The sequence below is a fragment of the Perca fluviatilis genome, chromosome 5 (genome assembly GCF_010015445.1).
Source record: "Perca fluviatilis chromosome 5, GENO_Pfluv_1.0, whole genome shotgun sequence".
In the NCBI taxonomy this organism is placed as follows: Eukaryota; Metazoa; Chordata; class Actinopteri; order Perciformes; family Percidae; genus Perca; species Perca fluviatilis.
Window position 1 is genome coordinate 31,225,516 of NC_053116.1, and position 16,428 is coordinate 31,241,943.

General features: G+C 39.8%; 1 non-coding gene across 1 annotated transcript; it reads right to left on the reverse strand.

The window, feature by feature from the left end:
- Positions 1–1,544: 1,544 nt before the first annotated feature.
- trnaq-uug lies at positions 1,545–1,616 on the reverse strand. Its single transcript has one exon. It is a non-coding gene; the product is annotated as a tRNA-Gln (tRNA).
- Positions 1,617–16,428: the final 14,812 nt, after the last annotated feature.

Sequence of the window (16,428 nt, forward strand, 5' to 3'; positions counted from 1 at the left end):
TGTATTTTGGTGTTCTTCCAGGATGCATCCAGACACAACATACTGGGAATACTAAGTACTAGTGTGAATACAGCAGGCTACACTGATGCATAGGGAATCAAACACAATTGTGGTAAGAAAACAGCAGTATGAGAAAGCTCTGTGAAAGAGCGGTGGTTCTCTCACTCATTCTGCACAGGGATCCCACCCTGTACACTTTTGCCAATGCTGCCCAGTAGAGAAACAGCTGTCATGGACATATTTGTAAAGAAAATTGAAAAACATTCCAATAAAATGTCAAAAGAAATCAGTTTAAACATATTATATTATATATATATATATATATATATATATATATATATATATATATATATATATATATATATATATATATATATATATTATTATTATTATTATTTTTTTTTTTTTTTCAACACTGCCATTAATGTGTGGAAATAAAGTTGTTTGTACATAAACCTGTGGTATTCTGGGTGAATGTTATTTCTGAGTGAAAATATTTCATCTGTGCCACAGTATAATTGATGTTACAGTACTGTACTGCACTTAATAGGTATTTCCACTGCTCCTTTACTCCTTTAGTCTACTTCACAATTACAGTGGACAATATTGTCTTTTTTATATTTTGCTAGTACATTTGCAGATTGATTTTCATACAAAATAATAAAAAAAATGTGATGGTTTGATATAGATTTAAACTGACAGCATATTAAATAGTTAAAATGAGCTCCACCTTGACCTTCTAGTAAATGAGATTTTATATTGCTCTAATTAAGTAAAGGATCTGAGCACTACAGTAGGCAGGGTGTGTAGCCAGAAAGGGCGGGGCCGGGCCCATGGTAGAGAGGTTATGTGAGGACAATATTTCTTTTATGGAATCCCCTCTTCAAACAGAATTCATCTAAGCAACATGTTAGGGAACTAGTCAGGCAAGGTGGGCAGTCAACTATTATCTCCACAATGCTGTTTTGTTGTTATTGGTAGTTACAGATTTAGCTGCTGCTGTTGGATGGATTGATTGATGGATCGATTGATTGATTGATGGATGGATGGATGTTGCATGGATTTCTCGGCAACGTCATCACTGCTTGCGCACGCGACCGGGGGGGCAGAATGAAGACGTGTTTCTTTCTTTATTTTCTTTTATGTTATTCTTTATGTTGATTTGTAAGGTGTAAGCTCCTAGGTTTTGTTTATATGCTCGACCCGAGGAAAAAGCTCAGTTTTTTTGAGGTGGATTTGTGATTGTGCCTTGTTTGTTTGTATATCTGTATTCTGAAAGAATGAACAATAAAAAAATTTAAAAAGACGTGTTTCATGTAGCTAGTAGTAGTAGCATAGTGTAAGTAAAGTGCTTTCTGCCTCCGGTATGCGCACGCACCCAGTAATGTTTGTAAACAGGAAACCCGTGTATTAGTTTTTGCTGTTCACATCATATATGTCAATGGTTCACATCATGGTTCACATCATCTTGGGTCCAAATCGTGGTCCAAATGCACAATTGTGCAGTAAATTACTATCGTGTCATACATTGAAGAAAAAAGTTGAGGTCTCACCGAGATTTGAACTCGGATCGCTGGATTCAAAGTCCAGAGTGCTAACCATTACACCATGAGACCTAACGGTACCGTCCGCACTGCTCGTTCCGTTCTTATTCATAATAGGAGCGTCTGGAAAACCATTGACGTTGAAATTGACGCTTTTCACGGGCACATGGCATACTATTTACAGGATAATCAAACAGTTCTCACTTTCAATTCGTGGCGTGGCGTGGCGTATATATTGCAGTGTTTGTGCTGTGCTTGACAGCTTACGTTGCCTTGCCTCCAGTAGAGGGTGATAGCGTGCCGTTGGAGTGGTGTGCCTTAAAGCGCCCTCTGTTATTTGTGTGTGTAGTGAATTTCGCAGTTTAGTGTGAGAGCTTTTTGGTGTCCTGGTGTAACCCTCCTCCCTATTTATGAATTGTTGAATGGTCGCTGTAACAAATTATATGGTCTTATTTTATTTTGTATTTTGTTAAAGGTGAAACTGTGTGCTGAGGGGCTCCACCCTGAAGAAGGCTGTTACAACAATAAGTTGGAGGCCCCCCTGAATTGACTCTGAGGACCCCTTAGGGGTCCTGGACCCTCTGTTAAAGATCCCTGGTAAAACTGAACCTACTGTGGACGCAAAACTCGCAAAAAACACAAATGGGTCTCTCTTTGCCAGTGCTTGGTTTGTCCGTTCTAGGCTACAGTAAGGTTTGCACCTTTGTCAGTTGCAGGGCATGGATGTATTATAAGAGCAGTAGCAGGGATGTAAAGCTACCTGCTAACTGGAATAGCTTCATTGAAATGGATGAAAACATTTTGATGAAAACAGACCTAGTTCTATCAAATGAGTTTGAGAAGCATGTGCACACCCATGGTCAGGAATTTGTTAGTGGAAGGTTGGATGATCCTGAAAAGGTGGCATCAGCAGCTGGGCATGATGTTTCTCACCTACAGGCTACACCTGAAGCTGATACCCGCATACTCTGACATGCAGCTGATGCAACAACCAAAGGTATCAGAGGCTCATCATTCAATGCCGGGAACATAGGCCCGGGGCACAGATGTGCTGGTGTTACTTTTTTGCGTTTCCACACAAACCGAGCCAAGAAATTTTGATGAAAGAAGGAACAGCCAAGAAGCCATCAAAGTTCATGATATCAAAATGCCAAATGAGATGCTTGATGGTCTGTTGGCACTTCATGCTATCGCTGGATGTGAGGATGAAGTAACAAGTCCAGCTAGCACCAAGTCCAGCTACTCTATCTTTGCAAAACAGTGTGTATGCAAAATCAAGCAGCAACTCAATCCATGTAGTTTGCTGTGCCGTGTTTACGAAACTAAAAGCCAATGTTGATACTTTGCCACCAACAAGGAATGCTTGACATTGAACATCATGGGGGGCCACTATCAAACAAAGATTTAGAAAAACACAAGGTGGATGGCATGATGGTCCCCTGATCCTGAAGTCTGCCACAATACAGCTTTATGTGGCAGTTGACCTCCTCACTGATGAGATACAGAGACGCAGGAATTGCTGCAGCCTCTCAGGCCTCTGCTCAAGACATATGTTAGGAGATGAATGTGAAGGCTGTACTTAAAGAAAAGAGGCTTAGGAGCATAAGGAAACACTTTGCCAATGAAGAACACAGACAAGCCTATCGGCGATGCCATAAAGAGGCTGGAAACTGCATTCTTTAATGTGGTTGTGGACAACACCATTGAGTCATGAAAGGAATGGTTTGACACACTGGGTGAAGTGAGAGCAAGATTTGGAGTGCTCCTTAACTTCAAAAAGCTAGACGGTGAGGCATTGTCCAACCAGTGCGACAAGCTCTGCAGCACATTAAGCACTAGAGATGAAGATGACATTGATGGAAAGGAACCGGCGCTTGCAATCCGAAACTTGCCAAGCCTGCCTTGGGATCACATGACTTCACTGGAGCTTTTCTCTTTCATCCACAAAAAGTAGCTGACAAAACTTTACCCCAGTCTGTGGATTGCCCTGCAAATTGCCTTCTCTCTCCCTGTGACTGTGGCGGCAGCAGAGAGGAGCTTTTCAAAGCTGAAGCTCATTGAGACCTACCTGAAGTTGTCCTACTCACATTTCACTTCTTTGTTAGGCTCACCTCCTCGACTTGGAAATTTGAGATGTGCTACCTTTTCACAATTTTTTTTTTTAATACGCTCATTGGATCCTCAGATTGAACCGGAGATATGTCACTCCTTCTTAGCTTAAATATGTCAGTAGTTGGGTTGAAGTTTTATACCAGTTTTGAAGTTAGCGTGAAATTGGCATGCTGACTGTGGAAATGTCACCATGCTGGTGAAGTGAATGTTCATTTCACTACTATAAGCCATCTCCAATGTCGTTTTCAAGAATTTGGCAGTACAGTACATCTAACCAGTCACTACCGCAGGCAACGTAACCGCAACCCCTCCAACCCAAGACTAGGGGTGCAATATTTAGATCGGATATCGGTCCCGATATTGACAAAATATCCCTGACAAAAAATTATATTTAGATCGGATATCGGTCCCGATATTGACAAAATAGCTGGATCGGGTATTGGAAAAATTAACAGATCCACGGGCCGATTCGGTTTTGTTAGTTTTTTTTCCCTCTGTCGCACATGTATCACATGCTGGAAGAGTTGACTGTACAAATAAATATGAATTCAATACATTACATCTATGTTATTTTGTCTTATATAGGAAAGTGATGTTTAGTTATGAAAGTCTGGTGCCTATAATCTCTTCCACATGGTGGAAGGAAGGTATAAGGTGAAAGGTATACACTGTATTATTAATTCAACAACGCTATCGGATCGGTATCGGGTATCGACAGATACACAAAGCCCAGGCATCGGTATCGGGACTGAAAAAGTTGGATCGGTGCATCCCTACCCAGGACCTCCACATCTAGCGTCTTCACTTGCAAGACTATAGCCACCTGGACAGCTGATGCAACAGTTGGTTTGCACAACCAAAAACTTTCACCACAAACCGTCAAACAGACGGTTTAAATAAATTTAAATAAATGACAAAGTGACGCACGTTTGTCACGGAAGTAAAGGCTGGACTACAGTAGAGCTGTTTGGAGCAGTTTGTGAAAAGTGTTTTCTCTGGGAGATGAAGTCCCTTTGGGGTGGACTTTTTTTTACTTTGTAAACCTATAACGTGCACAAAAAAGATATATAACACAATAAAGGAAAGGGAAAATGCCAAAAAGCATAATATGAGCACTTTAATATAAAATAGTTGCGCAGTATAGGTTTAAAGTTTAAAGGTCCCATGGCATGAAAATTTCACTTTATGAGGTTTTTTAACATTAATATGCATTCCCCCAGCCTGCCTATGGTCCCCAATTGGCTTGAAATGGTGATAGGTGTAAACCGAGCCCTGGGTATCCTGCTCTGCCTTTGAGAAAATGAAAGCTCAGATGAGCCGTTCTGGAATCTTGCTTGTTATGAGGTCATAACAAGCAAGGTTACCTCCCCTTTCTCTGCTTTGCCCGCCCAGAGAATTTGGCCAAACCATGAGAGAGAGACATCATGGCTTTCAAACGAGAAAAGTGGCAGTTGGTCATGGCCACACCCCCACCATCCACCTTGCCCCCCTCTCTCTTCCTCAATAGCTAGAGACACAAAAATGGCACATCCAAAGGAAAACTCATTGTGGGACTGGCTCTAGTGGCTGTAATTCTGCACCAAGGCTGAATTTCGGGAAAGAGACTTCAGATATAGTATTAGGGGACCACTACACTAAGGTCTATATAAAAGCATCCAAAGAGCACCATGTCATGGGACCTTTAATATATTCTAAAATAAATTCAGATTACCACGGTCACTGAACTTCTGCATTACAGTCAAAGAAGTGTGATTGTTTTGCTGCTCTCTGCTTCCCTCTCTCTCTCTCTTTCTCTCTCTCTCTCTGTCTCTGGCCCATAGCCTACAGCTCCATCCACTGGTAGGTGCTGCAAGGACACGTTAACCTGATGTCCCAGGGCTTAGTCTATACTAACAGCTTAATGCACACACAGACTCAGCTCTACATCACAATCCCTAACACGTGAGCAGACAACTCCCACTTGAGCTGCTGATTGTTTAGCACCATTAAACACCCGTACATATACACACATATACAGACCGAGATGATTAGGCATCTGCATACACACAGACGGATACACAAACACGTTTAACCAGCTAAAATGGATGGGTGGTAAATCAATGTGGTGCTGGACTATGGATGCAGGAATGTGACTGAAATGAATCCAGTATATGTCAGGCTGCCTGATTAAACAGAATGTCATCACTGGCTCAACCTATATGCTGGAAGTAAACCATACAGAAAGACAATAATACTGTATGGCTATTTGTTTTAAATCCTCCCTGCTATGTGATTTACAATGGCATACAATTATCCTAAACAATCAATCCTGTATAAGAACATGTCAAGAGCAAATCATTTTACCCATGGGATCACAAAAAATCAAATCACTACAATTCTATATTGTGAAAGTGGTCCAGACAGAATAATGAATGAAAATGAAATGTTTTCTCATAATGGAATTCCAGTTTGCTCTATTTCCTTGACAGATGGCGTGAAGTGTCCAAGAGGGAAGAAACGTAAGCACAGGTGTAAATATACCACATAGATAGCACACACAGAACATGCTGTACAGGCATACTCACACATACTGTAGGCACACACGTAAATAGACGAGTCTCTGTTTTCCTCTCCCCCCCGTGTAATCCCAGGCTGTCTAATTTGGGCTAAATCCTATTTTAGAGATAATCTAAATTTTTGCCTAGAGTTGGTCAACATTCTGACCCCAGTGAGATAAGACGGATTGTGTGCTATGCTACAGTACTTGTCTTTTCTTCTTTTATTTTTAAATACATGATTTTGTTTATAGTAGATCTTTATAATATGTATAATCTAGTTTTAATTAGACAAAGTCATTTATCTATGATGCATCTATACTGCTGTGACACTTCAATTTCTCTGTGTGAGATTAACACTTGTGTTATCCTCCCGGGTAAAAAATAACAAATTTTCAGGTCCTGTTTTTAAATGTTTTACGCTTCTTTCCACATTTTGCTTTTTTCTACGTTTTATTTCAATGTTTTTGGCACTTTTTTCCCCCCTATTACCACCAGTATATTCACCACTAGAACCAACTTATTAACACTCGTTTTACACTCATTTGTGGAATTCCTGGTCAATGAACCTCATGTATATGAAATGATCACATTTTTGTGTAAGAAAAAAGCAGAAATTATGAATGATTTTGACGTGATTTGAAGTTAAGATGAGATGAATGAAGGTAATGGATAATGACAGATATGTCAAAGGTTAGTCAGGATAATGCTATAAAATAAATAAAACACCCAGTATTCCACGAAAGGAAAGATTTGATCCTTCATTTCACTTGTGAAGAGCGTTGTATGGAACCATCCATGTTATTTTGGGGCAATTTGGTTGAAAGAAACCCAAATGTCTGATGTAGAAAGTTTGAAAACAGGTCAAATTGGACCCGAGGACAACAGGAAGGTTAATAAAGTTGATCTTATATTATCACTTGCTCGATCAAGTGAAGAAGAAGAAGAAGAAGAAGAAGAAGAAGAAGAAGAAGAAGAAGAAGAAGAAGAAGAAGAAGAAGAAGAAGAAGAAGAAGAAGAAGAATAAGAAGAAGAAGAAGAAGAACAAGGCATGCTTTGTGAGGACTTGAACCAGCAAACGTCCTGTTCCCAAGCCAGATACACGTCCCCGCGGACTGAGCCCCGAAAGGTAAGGTGGTGGTCAGCCATTTCCATATTGGCTCAGGGTCACATGCCACAAAGGGTTTCTAAAACCTGACCTGGGAGCAGTCCAAACAAACCACTGGTCAGTGGGTCACTGCGAGTCAGCAGATTTCCCTTTAGTCCAGTTTTAGATTTTGTTGACTTAAATCAATTCAAAGGACAAGTGTAAGATACAAAAAATAGCTCCTCTCCCCCTGAGGAAACCCAAATCAGTTCCAGAGCTAGATTATCATTGTTTTTTTATTTATTTTTTCCCCTTCAAAATAACTTTATTGACATGTGTACATCTGACCACTAGATTAATGTAGTTTAGATGTGGTTTTAAAAACTGTAAATAGAAAGTCAATTATATATAAGTGAAAAAAAGGGATGTAAATGTTAAATATAAACAAGGTTGATTGCAACATTAACCTATATAGATATTAGGTACACAATTCAATTGATATTCTTCACATTTTATACACATTCTAATATAAATACAATAAAAACAAAATTGCAAGCCAGAGACGTTTGTGTATGTAGCCTACATGTATTTTATTTCTTTGCGTTAAGAAATAATAAGTAAAGCCTTAAACATCAGCAATTAGAAATATGTATGAATTCTAAAGCTAGAAATTCAGTACAAGAAAGTCATCAAGTGCATGCTTTAAAAACACCTGCCAGTCATTTTTCACATCCTTTTAATCATATGCTCAGGACATTTACAGTGAAAGAAGAAGCCGAGAAAGGCAACAAAAGAACTGAGATTTTAGCTATTATAGACATAAAAGACGTGTCAGTTATTAATGGTTTTAAAGGCTTGTTAAAAGAATTATGTGAAATTTCATGACATTTCCTTCTTAAAACGTTTGGATTGCTGGGGTGGCCTCTAGCTCACCCGTTAAGAGCATTCGCCCCATGTTGGCAGAGTCCTGTAGCGGCGCCCTTTGCTGCGTGCCGTCCCCCATCTCTCTCCCCCTTTTCCAGTCTATCCACTGTCACTATATATTAAAGGGAAAAGCCCCCCCAAAAAATGATCTTTAAAATACAAACAAAAAACTTTTGGATTCCTGAGGTCAATTTGGCTGAAATGATGAGCCTATTTATATGTAAGGCACCTTGAGATTTTTTCAGCTACTCGGGTGTCTAAATCGAGGTTGATTTATACCAGCGTTACGATGAATTCAATGTTAAAAGCTTTGTTTCAATGTCAGTAGGAATATACTGACACACAGCTACTCATACATCAGAATTAGCATAAAATAACATGTTTTTTCTCTCTTATTCTCTTCCTTTCACCCCATTTTGTTTGGTCTACGCCCATTGTGTCTACCATGATGTTCCAGTTAGATACAACATCTTTAACAATGTCTATTGAGAGTGAAAGTAAAGGATAAATGTTCCTGGTATTTAGGCTTTGATTTCAGCGTCCCATCCCATATCGGACCCTGGGCACTTGAAACCTGCCTGTGGCCTGTGATCATGTATGTCATAATTTTCCTTATTTATTTTTACATTATTTCAAGAGATGTATAGAGATATAGATGTGTGCTAATTTGTCTTAAGAGTCGAATGAAAGTTAACAGTTAACAAGAGAACTTTCTGTTTAACTTTACAGGCTATGTACTTGACAGAAGCGTCTTGCTGTGGTTTGCCTGGTTTGTTTTTAATGGGATGAGATTGACAGGAGGTGGTTCCCAGAGTTAACCGCTGAGAATGTTTGTTATTGGTTGAAAGATTTATTTTGGAGATGAAATTGGACACAGAGTGTATCGGAAAGTTTAGCTTAAGCTTGTTTTATTTACCCCTCCAGTCTTTTCTCAGCTTACAGTGTTCCCAAAAGATTTCTTCAATTTGAACCAGTAAATGAAGCTTTTTAGTGAGTGTTTGCTGCCAGGTTATTAGCATCAGTGCTGTGCACAGACTATATAAAAAAAAAAAATGGGACACCTCATGTCACTTCTGCAGTGGTGGACTGAGGCTGTCAGAAGAGCAGGGGCAATAAAAACAAAAAAGGACACCAGCTGCATGTAGGGCGGCCTTTATGGCACTGCATCACATTCTCTACACTGAAAAAGCATCCTTGAATGCACTGCGTTGGTCTCGTCTCGCAATTGACCGCATTTTAACTAGGGCTGCACAATTAATCGCAATTGTATCGAAATTGCAATATGGACTAGTGCAATATCCAAATTGCAGGGGAGCACAATATTTTTTAAAGGCAAAATATGTGTCAAACCATTCTGAATGAAGTATTGTGTTGCTGCAGAGTCTACAAATCGTATCCTACAGACTAAAGAAAAAAATCTTTGTTTGGTACAGATCCTTGCAAAAAAATCAACCTATAATCATTTTAGTTTCTTTCAATGTTAATCATTTTCAATGAAAATGAGAATAATGATGCAAAAACGATCATTCCCTCCAATATCGTGAATCATATCGCAATCGCAATATCAGTCAAAATAATCGCAATTAGATATTTTCCTCATATTGCACAGCCCTAATTTTAGCTCGGTATTGTCTCGGTCTCGGATAAAGAGGACTCAGGATTTTATTTCAAGACCGGTCAAGACAGACTGCAGGGATTTAATAAATTGTCTGGGAGGTATCAGTCAAATCCTTGGTAATACAATTTGGCTACCTAAACCATAAGTAGTTTATTTCCCAAACAACATCTAAAAGAAAACTGATATTAGCTATACATTAGTTATTATTTAGTTGTGTATATTTTGTATGCTATGTCAATAAAAGAAGTGAATGAAGAAGAATCCTAATTTGTTTTCTGTGGATGTTTTTTATAGAAATGTGGATCTTTCAGATCAATTTCAGGAGTGCCTATGGTTAGTATTTCTCACATTTTAGACATTTCTTGTCTCGGTCTCGATACACTCTGAGCTTGGTGATGACTTGGTCTTGATTTAGGTAGTCTTGACAACAACACTGGTGTGCTGCATCTCATTCTCTTGTTGTCTCTCTTCTCGTTCATCACTCTGGAGTGTGTCCACCAGTGTGTGTCCACCACTGCACACACAGGATTAGGTTCAGGTTTAGATGAAGCTTTCAATTTGTGCTAAAGCCACAACTGGGTGGCACTTCAGCTGAACTCAGGAGCACCTGGAGAAGAATAGTGGGGGGTTTTGGCACAACTTTACCAACTAACAAGGTGCATGGAGAGGCAAAAGGAGTCTAGAAAGGTCAAACTTCAGTAACACTTGTAGTATACAGAACAACTTATGTGGTTCTCTCAAATGTCACACTAGGCGGGCATGGAGAATGGACGTATCCCATTAGGATGCTTATTCTAGGTTAAAGGTTTAAAAAATGTCACTTAGAACAAAAAGGTCAGAGGCAGAGCTGAACAAAATGATATCCTACATGTGTGATGAAAACCAAACAGAAGTGAGGCAGAAGGCATTACAAATGTAGCCCTCATCTGAACATAAAATATCCTGGAAAGAACTTCAAACAACCCCCATTTATGTGTCCAGGTGTGCTTAAAATTGTCTTTAAACTATTTTTAGAACCATGCGGTCTCTTATCCAACATGACAGCACACTTACCTCTCTGGCATTACAGGCGAAGTGTGTCCAAATATCAGCCCTCCGAGCCATCATCATGCCACTCTCAGATGTCAGCCAAGCTCAGAAAATGGATGGTGTGTAGCTCCAGCACTGAAGCTTCTGCTGGTGTTAAGGGAAGAGAAATGCAGGCAGTGTCCAATGACAATGAGAAACACATGAACAAGACTGTGTGCACATGTTTTTATGGGTCAGTCAACATCAACTTTTGTCTTGTCTTTTTTTGTTAGTTTATGATTTAGAGTTTGTTGTCAGTTTATGATTTAGAGTTTGTTGTTTGTTTTTAGCCACGCCCTAGGGATGGCAATGTCGGTCGGTCGGCCGGCTCGCCACTTTGATCCAGATTGAAACAACTATCACGTGGACATGTGGACAGTTTATTTGCCATGGCCAAAAGCTTGTGAAGAAACTCTGTGCAATCTATGTGAACACTGCACCACAAAGGGGTTCTGCTATGAGGCAACGAGCCTAAAGAGTCATTTCCTGGCCGTATGGTGCACCCTTGTTATTAGTGTAATGTAATGTTATTGGTGTCTCCTCCCGCTGTGGCTCTTTTTACCTGCACATAGTGGCCTGGCTGTGGCTGTCACTGGAGTCTATATCCACGACGTTCCACTTCCAGGATTTCTCCGGTTCCGCAAAAGATTTCGCCGGATTTCACTATTTCCGGCCGTATGTCCGTCACCTTCCTCTTTCTTTGTGTTGTAATTTTAAACTCTGGTGGATTTATGAGGATTATGGTTAACTGCCTCCTCAGATCTCAGCAGAGTAAATTGAGACAGCTAGCTATCCAATCTGAGTCTTCTGTTGCACAACTACAACAACCTTTGAACGTACATGTTCCACCAAAACTGGAGGCTATTTTGCAGAGGCACCGTGGCTCCGTCCGGCGCTTAGCACCGCCCAAGACGATTGTAATTGGTTTAAAGAAATGCCAATAAACCAGAGCATGTAGACCCTCCTTCGCAGGGCTGTGGAGGAGGGTCTGGCAATGCGAGACTACCGTCACTGTGACCACACAAGCTCTGATTGGATCATGCAACCTCCCTTCAACCTGGCAGGAAAGCAGGGATAGCGTTCAGATGTAACACACACAGCCTCAGATTAACTCCTTTCACCCTGCCTCCTTCTCAGCCTCGCTCTTTTAATCTCCCTTGATCTCATTTTGGCACCTCTCTCAATCTCTCTTATTCTAGTGTGCAGGATGTGGTCTCATCGAAACCCACATCTAAGGATTTTTATCCATTTTGACACACCCCCTGCTGGTCACTCCAGTTTTCTTATTTTGTCTTATTGTCATGCTTTCTTCTTGACAAACATCCTGTATGTGCGTCTTAATATTAGCACCCCCTCAGTTCCCCTGGGCAGTGACTGGCCTTTTTCCTCAGAGTCTCCACATTCTCTCCTCCTCCTCCTCCTCCTCCTCCTCCTCCTCCTCTCCTCCTCCTCCTCCTCCTCCTCCTCCTCCTCATTCTTTGTTCCCTCCATCATCTCGCTCTTCTGCCTCCCTCTCCTTCCACATTGTTTGGCACGCAAAGCTCCTTCACCGCAGTTCTGCCACATGTGATCTTGTCACTCAGTGTCCTCACTTCACGCCTGCCTGGCTCAGTCACCCTGTCCGACCTCCACAGAGGAGACAGTAGTAATATAAAGCAAACAAAAGCGGGGCAACTGTCATCCTCAGCTCTGGTAGGCTGAGGTGGGGTGGAAGTAGTCTCGCATTGCCAGACCTTCCTCCGCAGCGCTGCTTGTCCACACAGAATTCTGTGATGAAAGAAAAACGTGCTCTGGTTTATTGGCATTTCTTTAAACCAATCACAATCGTCTTGGGCGGTGCTAAGCGCCGGACGGAGCCACGGTGCCTCTGCAAAATAGCCTCGGGAAGGAACTTGTTTTGGTGTAACGTGTACGTTCAAAGGTTGTTTTAGTCGTGCAACAGAAAACTCAGATTGGACAGATAGTCTAGCTAGCTGTCTGGATTCAACCTGCAAAGATCTGAGGAGGCCGTTAGTCCTCATAAATCCACCGGAGTTTAAAATTACAACACAAAGAAAGAGGAAGGTGACGGACATCCGGCCCGAAAAGAATTCCATCTGGCAGAACGAGAGCAATCCCGGAAGTGGAACATCGTGGATATAGACTAGGGTGGAAGTCACTCCAACAACACTCTGTTAGGGAAATCAAGGCTACCCCAAAGGAAATCATGACTTCAGATTTTGTGTTTGGTCACAGTCAGTTTAAGCCCCTTTTACTGAGATAATTTAATTGCTGTTATCTTGAGATGTCAAACATTTTGGGCTTTTTTCGCTGCATCGTTGCTCAAGAGTTTATCCTAGTTTAGTCTAACTCAACTGACTGAACTTTAGTCACAGTCAGACCCAGGCACTGTGTCAACAACATATAAAAATGTCACAATTGAGAAGAAAATAGCCAGAAAAAAAACGGCATTTTTTACATGCATTTTATCTTGAGATAATGACATATTTATGATCACTAGAAAATAGTATGCAATATATGGATATTGTTATCCTGAAACTGATCAGAAATAAATAAAATGAGAATTCTAAGACTTTAATTACTTTAATTTCTCTTTAGTGTACTAGTATACTTTATGTTGTGATTCGTGTAAAGACACTTGGAGATTTTTTTTACTGTCAATTGAGAGTGTTTATTGTTATATCACCTCTATTTTCCCTCTCTCTACACTACTGCAATTTTGCTGAGCGGATCACATAGCTGTTTTTAATCTAATAATCTAATAAAAACACAATATTGGAAACACAACAATTCACACACTTCCACAACAAAAACTCCACTGTGTTGAATCTGTCCCAGGACTGTCCTTGGTTGCTGAATGCTTGCTGTCACACAGCTGTCCTGCATCTCTGCTCTCTTTTGTTTTAACTGTCTTATATATTTACTCTCTGTGCCGTAACCAATGCGTTGCAGTGGTACTTAAAAGGATCATTATTATTTTTAACCTACCCTGACACTCAGGGCCTGAAATTAACATCTGCCAACCCACCAAATAACATCAGAATCAGAATCAGAATCAGCCTTATTGGCCAGGTTTGCGCAAACAAACGAGGAATTTGACTCTGGTTAATCTTTGCTCTCAAAGTACAACACTCACTTAACATATACGAATAAAAACAGAAAGGACAGTAAGAAATATAAAAAAAATAATAATAATAAAAATAATTTTAAAAATCAGGAGTTACCAGCAAATGTAACGTGTTCTGAATCAAATTGTAACACGCATTTATAATGTTGTGGTGATAATAACATATTGGTGAACTTAAAGGGTAAGTACCGTTTTTTTCAACCTGGACCCTATTTTCCTATGTTTTTGTGTGTAAGTGACTGATAGAAGCAACAATCTTTGAAACTGGTCCAGTATTATGATATGTGTATATACATATGTGTATGTGTATATGTGTATATATGAATATATTTGTATTCATGTATTTCTCCGAATGATTTTTATATGCGACAGGAAGATGTTTGTTAAATAATTAAATTTGTGGTGTCTTGTAATCCCATGTGGGATAGGCCAAAATGTTTGGCATGACACAGAAATAAAACATAACTAACTAACTAACTAACATTAAGCGTGAATGCTGTAACCGGCAGAGACACAATGTGCATCGTCAATTTGGTCCACTAAAAGTGCTTTATTTTGCCACTGAAAGGCTTAGATTAGTGTCGGACAACATTATAGAAATAATCCCTACAGAGGCAGGCCTTCTTAAAACCTCTTTAAGACCTTTCTGTTTAACCAGAAACAGCTCTGAGATCGCTAGCCACCAGACTCCATTGAAACAATGAAAACATGTGGCTGGTTAGCTCAGTTGGTAGAGTGGGAGCACACGTGCAGAAGTTTATTCCTCAATGCAAAAGGTCCACGGTTCAAATCAGACCTGTGATGGTTTTCCTGCATGTCTTTCCCCCCTCTCTCTCAGCTTTTCTATCCAATAAAGGCAGCAATGTCCCCGCCCAAAAAATGAAAACACTTTTAGCGTGTATAGAGCCAACATATTTTCACATGTAAATTGGTAAACTATGTGTTTATTTCAACCACAACTAGAGTTGTGATGGTTGGAAAATGGGAAAGACAACCCAAGATGACTTTTCATAGTTTTATTTGGTTTCTGTCGAAGTGTATTTTACGATGCTAAATGTTTATTTACATGGAGTCCAGTGGCTTTAGCGAACGCAATTTCTCTGATGTTTTTATGTTAAAAAAAAGGATCTTACTCTTTAACAGAAAGGTCGGCCTCCCTAGAAATCCTTTCCTTAATGTTGACACTTAGAATATTAATCTGAGCCTGTCAGTGGCAAAACGAGCACTTTTGTGATCTTAAATACAAGCTGGACAATTGCCCTATTAACTTACATTGTAGCTTGTTTCGCCGCTGCCAACTGCAGCGATTTGACTTAATACTGGACCGATGTCAAAGATGGTTGTTCCCATCAGTCGCTTAGACACAAAAACATAGGAAAAAAGGGTTCCAGGTTGAAAAAAAAACGGTAGTTACCCTTTAAAGACGTAATCATATCTGCAATTACTGACATTAATTATTAATTAATTAAGTATACATGAGAACTTACAAATTAAATTAAAAACAGCAAATATGGTATTATTTTTCAGGATTAGGTTCAGGCTTTGAGCACCACAAGCCAAGTTCCATCTAGTTCCATTGTGTTAGAGAGAAGGCAGACATGTCTTCGGCCAATAACTACAACACCGGGCAACTCACACCAAAACGATCTAGATTGATGAAAAAAAACTACAGGTAAGAGGAAACATATGTTTTGATTTTTGGGAGAACTGTCTCTTAAAGTTTTTTGTTAGCATTAAATCATATTCTTTTCAGATTCCTTATCCTAAAATGTTAACATTAGTTGCAAGTGTCTTCATAAAATACTGAAGATAAAGTTATATTATGTGCTTGAACCTTCCACTTTCAGCTTGGCTTTCTTGCAGATTGGATTTTGTTTCCCTCCATAATAAAACTATGGACATGTCACTAATCACAATAACTGGTATCCTGACTCACTCACCAATATCACATTCAATCAAAATCCATCCATACATCAATAATGATATGGCTGAATGTTAAACTGAACATGTTAGAACACGTATATTCATTATTTTAATTAATATGTTGCAACGTGCAATGCAATGAAGATCCTTTCAGTCAAACTAAACTGATGTTTGGAATGCTATGCGACAAAGATAGAGATCATAGTTGTTGATGGTATACATTATGCCACAGATCACTTACAATGTGATAGTTTTGATAACTGTCATGGTTGTGTATGTTTTATGCTTCAGTTTCCTGTTTTATTTTGTAGTCTGTTTTCTCCCATGTCATGTCTTATTTTACTTACTACCTTGTATTTTCCTGCCTTTGTGACTGTCTGCCCCACCCTGATGTGTTCCTGAGCCCTCGTGTCACCTGTCCCTTGGTTCACCCTCGTTACCTTGTGTATTTAGTCTCTGTGTTGTCTTTGTCTGTTGTCAGATCATTGTAT